Source organism: Anas acuta, chromosome 8, assembly GCF_963932015.1.
Source record: "Anas acuta chromosome 8, bAnaAcu1.1, whole genome shotgun sequence".
In the NCBI taxonomy this organism is placed as follows: Eukaryota; Metazoa; Chordata; class Aves; order Anseriformes; family Anatidae; genus Anas; species Anas acuta.
Window position 1 is genome coordinate 11,083,710 of NC_088986.1, and position 5,756 is coordinate 11,089,465.

Consider the following 5,756-nt stretch of genomic DNA (forward strand, 5'->3'; position numbering starts at 1 on the left):
CCAATTTTGTGCCAGATTCAGGTCTCAGAACTGCAAAACAGACACAGGAATCTGAAGAAGCAGCACCGCCGCCATGACAAAGTATCTAAAGCCAGAAATGGGGCGAAAATAAGGCTGAGAGACAGGAGAATGGGCAACTGAGCTGCATCACGAGACCACCCCCTGCCATTCAGGTGGGAATGGAGTGATGCTAAGGGCGCGCTTCAGCCCAGCAGAGGGGAGTGCAAGGTCCAAAGGTGAGAACTTGAGGGCAGAAAAACACAAACTTCAAATTAAGTACGTTTCGCAGCCATGCGGTCACCGAAGGCTCTCTGTGTCGCTCAGCAGCTTTAAAGGGGCTCAGCCGGCCTGCCGATTCCATTCCAACCACGCAACATCGCTGGCTGGGGCACGAAGGGCTGCCACGCTTGCTGTTTCTCCTTGACTCTATCCCTTTGAGCTGGTGGTCGGGCTGCTACCGTTTTGAGAAATTGCTCGTCCTGGTGGTTCTGGGTTGGTTTGGGTCAGGCAGTAGCGGAGATGAGCGCTGCCTTCCTCAGGAACACAGGGCAGATGCCAGCAGGCTCTCGTGCCCCGGTTTGGCACCTAACCCCATGCCCCATCCCACTCCCGCTGCCCCCTTACCTCTGAGACCCAGCACCTCATGGCCCGGAGCTACTCCTTCTGCCTTCGCCTCCCCTTCGCCTTGCAAGGAAAACCTGCACAGGGCTCAGCGCTGGGGGCAAAGACCATGATAACTGGGTGCTGGGCGGGGAAGCTCCTCCTCTCCCATCCAAACAGCCCCAGCAGCCCAAAGGAGAGGCTCAGCCAGAGGATGGACTTCTTGACCCCCTCGCACACAAATTTTCTAAAACCAGACAAGGCACAGCCTGGGTTGGCCCCGGGGTGTTACACAGGCAGGCGGCCTTGCGTGTTTCCAGGCCTTTGCCCAGGGCCACCCCATTTCCCACCCTGGAGCTCTGCTACTTTTTAATTTAGCTGTGCTGGAGCAAGAAAGCCTTTGTGCAGCCTCAGCAGCTTCATGTGGTGATGGAGCCACATGGCAGCGGTCCTCTCTCCCCACTCTGCTACCTAAAGCCCAGCTTATCTCCATCTGCTCCCTGGATGCCCGATGAACTGAAGCCTCTTAACCCAGGTCCACCTGCTGTGGCCATAACACACCGCCCATCTTCCTGCACCACGCTGAGCACCTTCAGTGCTCCTCCTGGTCTCTCCTGTGTGCACCCAAATGGTCTGGTGCCAAAAAACACAGCATTAAGCCCAGCGGTTCACAGAACCCACTCTGGATTTACAAACCTCTGCAATTTGCATAGTTCTGATCTCTTCCCTGTGCCTTGAGGACACGGCTGCGAGCCAGCATCAGTCCCGGAGAGCTGCGTCCTGCAGCAGCCAGGCTGTGCCCGATGGGAGCTTGGCAGCAATGTCATTTGCCATGATTTCAGACAGACACGATGCCTGTGTGCCATCTTGGTCATGCTGGGCATAACAGGTGCGTGGGGATAGGCACACTTCAGAGGTTTCACATCATCATTGACAGCCATCATTTGGTCCCAGCATTCCCATGCCCCGCAGCACGCTGCAGGATGCGGCCCAAGCGTTCACACTGCTGCAGGGCATGAGAAGCTCTCTGGGAGATTCAGCGTTTGGCCAGCCAGCACGTTCCTGCAGCCACTTAGCATGACGAGGGGTTAGCACAGGTGGCCCACGGCTCTGGGCACCGCGTGTGCTGGCGGGACACGGGCTGGTGGCAGGGGACACTGACGGAGTGCCCTGAGCAGCAGGTGTGCAGAGCTGGCAGCCACAGGGGACCAGTGAAAACTGGGGGGGGGTCACAAACCTGATTTCACAAGAACAGCAAAACTGTGCAAGCCCAGAGGGAGAAGGAACACCACAGCACGTATTCACTACCATCTTCACAGCCACTTACTCACATATTGCTTGCCTAAGGCCAGCTCTGCACTCAAACCAGAAGTGCCATCCAGGGATCGATGCACATGTAGATGATTTCCATGCACGCTAGATCATCCTCCTGGCTCCCGGCTACACGTGCTCACAGTGGGGTCACAACCAGCCCAGCCCAGCCGCCAGCAGCCCCATGGGCAGGGCAGGCTGTGCTGCCTCTCCCAGCCGGGGGCCGTGGCCGCAGCCCCTGAGCATCCCCGCACGCCACCCACACTCCCCACCAGCTGTGTGCTGAGGCAGGGCTGCGAGGGGCACGGCGCCGCCCGGGTACGGAGCCAGCCTCTCAGCTCTTGCTCATCAGCACGGGCAGCCCTAAAAATATCCCTGGAGGCAGTGGGCTGACGGCAGCGGTGCCACAGGCTCCGTTAGGCTGACGGGAGCAGCCCAGTCCCCAGCAGACCCACGGCGGACCCCAGGATGTCACAGGCACCGTGCCCCAGCCCTGCAGTGCCACCCCCACCCCACAGCCCTCACCCCTCACCCCATGCCGTGCTCCTGCCCAGGCCATCGCACCCTGGCACGGCCAAACCCCTCCGGCCACCCGCGGGCTGGTGGCCCTGGGGACAAGGCCCCGGTGGCTGGGCTGCATCTCCCTGAGGGACGTGCTCCAGGCACGGGGCAGTCACAGCCCGCACGGAGCCATCCCCCGGGAGCTGAGGGGGTGCCGGCAGCCTGAGGGACCTCACCTGCTTCTCCTGGGGCTCCGGGGCAGGTTGTGCTCGGAGAGGGGTGAGCCTGAAACACCTCTGAGGCGCCGGGCAGGGCCCAGCGGCAGCCAGACATGTTTGCTAGGGAGGGCAAGGTCTCCCCCCAGGTACCAAGCGCCTCCCCAGAACGGCGCACAAGGGCTCCTCTGTCCAGGAAGAAGGAAGGAGCCGGGTGTCTCAGCCTGCCTGGAGAGGGAGAATGTGCCGGGGGAGGCGAGGACAGCCCAGCCCTGAGGGGATGCCCCCACTGCTCTTCCTGGGAACCATCCGTGCAGCCCCGGCACTGCCAGCGCAGGGCTGGAGGCCGATGGTTTGTGGGGTCCCTGTGGCTGTGCCAGGAGCGAGCCAGGCCCCCACAAAATGGCAGAGGCCGGGGGAGGCGGCCCCAGGCCTGGTGCGGGGGCAGCACCACGGGAGCCGGGCTCCTGGGGAAGGCTCCCACACAGCAGGAGGCCAGGCCGGAGCAGGCAGGCGGTGGGGTAGGAGAGCCCCCACGGCTCTGGGTACAGCTTATCTGGAAAAGCCCCGTGCCAAGGCGGAACAGGCAAGGGCTGCAGCACTGCCTGGGGCTGGCCCATCAGGTGCTGACGTGCCTGGCCCGCAGCCCAGCAGCTCGGAGCCACGCAGCTCCCATGAACGTCGCCTTTCTTCTCCCTGCCGCACAGCCCTTGGCAGCCCCTCAGCCTCTCCGGCTGGGGAGGGAGAAGAGCCAAGGTCTGTTTTTCTGTCCCTTTTCCCCTTGCCAGGCCCTTCACGGCGCTGAGGGCCCGAGCTGGGGTCTCCCCTGCTGCCAGGATGAGCAGAGCAGCCCCCTGCTCCACCAGGGATCCAAGCGGGACGCCCTGTGTTACTGCAAGGCAGAATTAAGAGCAATTAAGAGTCCCCTGCCAGTCCTCACAGGCACCAGCTGTTACATGGTGTTTGGGAACATCCACCCAGCTGGAAACGAGAAAGCCGGCAACGACTCACCCCCAGCCCCTTCTCTGGCTGCTGCCACAGCTGCTTCCTTTGTCCTTCCTTCATCCCCAGGCTCTGCTGGGCTGGCCAAGCAATCCTTGTGTCCCCGCTGTGGGGCCGAGCAGCCACACTAAGCCATGGGGTGTAGGTGCTCATCCCCCCATCCCCCCAGCAGCCAGGCAGTGCATGGCCCACTCCCCCTTTTCCACAGAGCTGGCTGCAAACTAATGAATGGCCCCCTGCATGCAACCTGCAGCCAGCACCTGAGCCAAAGGATGCTTTGTTCCTTAGCCTCACTCCCCAGTTGTGTTTTTTTTTGTGTAACTGCTTGTGGGTATCAGTAATGAAGTTTGAGTTAAACCCAGCTGTGAAGTGTTAAAATGAATGGAAAAGGGACAGGGATACTGTGTTCAAGAGCAGCAGCATTTTTGGTACTGGCTGAAAATGACAGCCCTGGCAGCTGAACCAGCTTCAGCACACACTCATAACCACCTGATCCCCATCTCAGGCTTTGCTGGAGGTCCATGTGCACCTCAGAGATTGTGGACTTGATTCGCAATAGTTCTGGAAGGAGCTTGTTTGTCTAACGTGTACTTGTGTATAACACACCACGGTGCAGCCAGGGGTGCTGTTTGGACATGAGGCTGCCTGGCAGAAAGGCTCTAGCTGTGAGGACAGGTTTCTCCTACTGTATACCGAGGACTTCAGCAGGGGTATGAAGACATCCAAGGACACGAGCCATCTGCCTTGCCTAGTCAGCAAGGAGACAGCTCCTCCCTCAGCCAGCTGCAAGTTTTCATCCACAGATGAATTACTGGGACGCTGGGTCCTCCTGCAGTGTGAGGGGCATGCAGGACAGCAACTCTGCCAGCAGCTCAGGTAGAAGAGCACAGACAGCAGGCGTATTTCATTTCTCACTTGCATTGTGTACTGAAGGTGTTCCCAGAACTATGCAGAATTGAGAATTTTTCTTAAAAACAGAATTGCAGGCTAAGGAGACCTCTTTTCAGGCTCTCCTACCTCCTCCTTTTTGTCTACACACATTCTGTACCATTTTAATCCTTTTCCAGTACCCTCCCACACATTTCCTTCCTTCTCTAGGTGCTGTCAGAACAGTTTTGACTTCAGCATGGCCACATTACTCATGCTGCAGCAAGGAGGCTGTGGCGATATTCATGCATGGATCTGCCTCAAAGATAGCAATCGGGTGCATGTTTCCCATTCCTCTGCAGACCAGGCTGGTGTGGTCAAAAGAAACCTACTGATACACCTACCTCAGCTATGCTCATTACTGGAACCAAACAACAACACATCTATCCCACCTCAAGCATAGCACTCTTTACTCATCTGAGTGAAAAACCTGAAGCTGCTGAACAGCTCTAACAGCGAAGCAAAGAAATGAAGAATGATCACGGGAAAGAGAAAAAAGGCTCATTTTCACTTTTAGCAATACCTCATGTTGTTCATGTCAAACCTAAAATACTTAGGTTAGCGTAAAGTGTGGAGTAAGTCAGACCTAAAGGTTCCATGCAATGTCTACAGACTTGTCAGGGAAAAGGAGACGTTAACATTTTCCCCAACTAGAAAAGCTGCCTTCAGGAATATCTGGCATTTTAGACTTCAAAGGTATGGGCTGAAGTAATAATACAATGAATAAGCGATTTATTCAAGGTCACTCAGTGTGTCATTAACAAAAATCCCTGACCTAAAGTAGAAGAATCTCCCCGACAGACAGTTTAGCAGGTGAAATTCAGGAGTCAACACTAAGCAAAGAACAGAGCTACGTGACTCTGCATCCAGGTAAGATTTTCTGATGACTGCTACTCTGGCACTGCTCCTCTCTGCTACAGAGCAAACCTAAGGCAACTCAGCTGTTAATGCTGCTGTCTCAGGTCTGTACCTGAGTCAGGAAGGATCCGTGGTTCCATCCTTGCTCTGGTTTAAGGGCCGTGCTCCACTCAGCCCTTAAGTAAAAGAACTGCTCGGCATCTCTGAAAGGCACCTGAGAAATTACTGGATAAGCATTAAGATGGGTATTGGAAAAGAGTAACGCTAACAGAACAATTAGAAACATGATGAGAATTTCCAAGTTACATTGCTTGAAGGTTTTAAATTAGTCTAGAGATCACC

General features: G+C 56.6%; 1 protein-coding gene across 2 annotated transcripts in view; it reads right to left on the reverse strand.

Annotated features, from left to right (window-relative positions):
• Positions 1-2,784, reverse strand: part of ST3GAL3 (ST3 beta-galactoside alpha-2,3-sialyltransferase 3) — a 175,852-nt gene extending 173,068 nt beyond the window's left edge. Inside the window, exon 1 of one of the 2 annotated variants that reach the window (XM_068689688.1) lies at positions 2,649-2,784. The gene's annotated coding sequence lies outside the window, so the exon portion shown is untranslated. Of the gene's footprint in view, positions 1-624; positions 646-2,648 lie in introns of those variants that run through there. The other variant, XM_068689689.1, reaches the window with a different exon arrangement.
• Positions 2,785-5,756: the final 2,972 nt, after the last annotated feature.